The following is a 738-nucleotide window of genomic DNA, read 5'->3' on the forward strand; positions in this document are numbered from 1 at the left end:
CCCCATCGCTGATTGTTGTAGAATTACTATTTACTTGCCTTCCCATGAGGGTAGTCTTAGACACAATGTTGGTTTCTAATACGGGCGGAATCCAGCTACCCCAGAAAATGCGCTCTGGACTGAAACAAAAATAATATTACCGAGGACCGGAAAGGTTTTGTCAGTGTTAATATCAGGACAGATACTACAATTTGCATTATTTCTTATTTGTTGTAACTTTTATACACGGCATAATCGCGTTGACATGCCGGTTCCCGTCAGATCACTGAAGTTAAGCAACGTTGAACCTGGTTAGTACCAGATTGGTGACCATTTGGGAATTCTAGGCGCTGTATGTGCTCTCCGCTTATCTTGGCATTTGTCTTGTACATACACTTCATTTGCCACTAATATTTAACAATGTCGACTCAGGAGATGTGTGGTTGGGGATTGCGCACCTCTTGCCACAATAATTTCACGTGTACGCACTCCTTCGTGGGTATGCATAGTTTGTTAAAGACTGAAGGAGCCCCTGTTATAAGGTTAACAAATTAGGCACAAAAGCATAAAATTATGGGAAAACGGAAGTAGTTGATCGCCATCTTTCTATTTTACACTGTTTATTCTACTATTACAACAATTTGCTTCGTGTCAAAGTCTCTTAATGGTGTATTATTTGGATTATTCGGACTACTGTTCAAAACTTTGATACTATTCTCACAACGTTTCGACCGGTGTAAACTCCAACTTTCTTCGAGT

The 738-nt window shown here is 40.1% G+C and overlaps 1 pseudogene; it reads left to right on the plus strand.

The window, feature by feature from the left end:
• The first annotated feature begins 221 nt into the window (after nucleotides 1-221).
• Nucleotides 222-338, plus strand: LOC145297102 (5S ribosomal RNA; annotated as a pseudogene).
• Nucleotides 339-738: the final 400 nt, after the last annotated feature.

This window comes from Euprymna scolopes, chromosome 17 (assembly GCF_053919585.1).
Source record: "Euprymna scolopes isolate OS-2025 chromosome 17, ASM5391958v1, whole genome shotgun sequence".
Classification (NCBI taxonomy): domain Eukaryota; kingdom Metazoa; phylum Mollusca; class Cephalopoda; order Sepiida; family Sepiolidae; genus Euprymna; species Euprymna scolopes.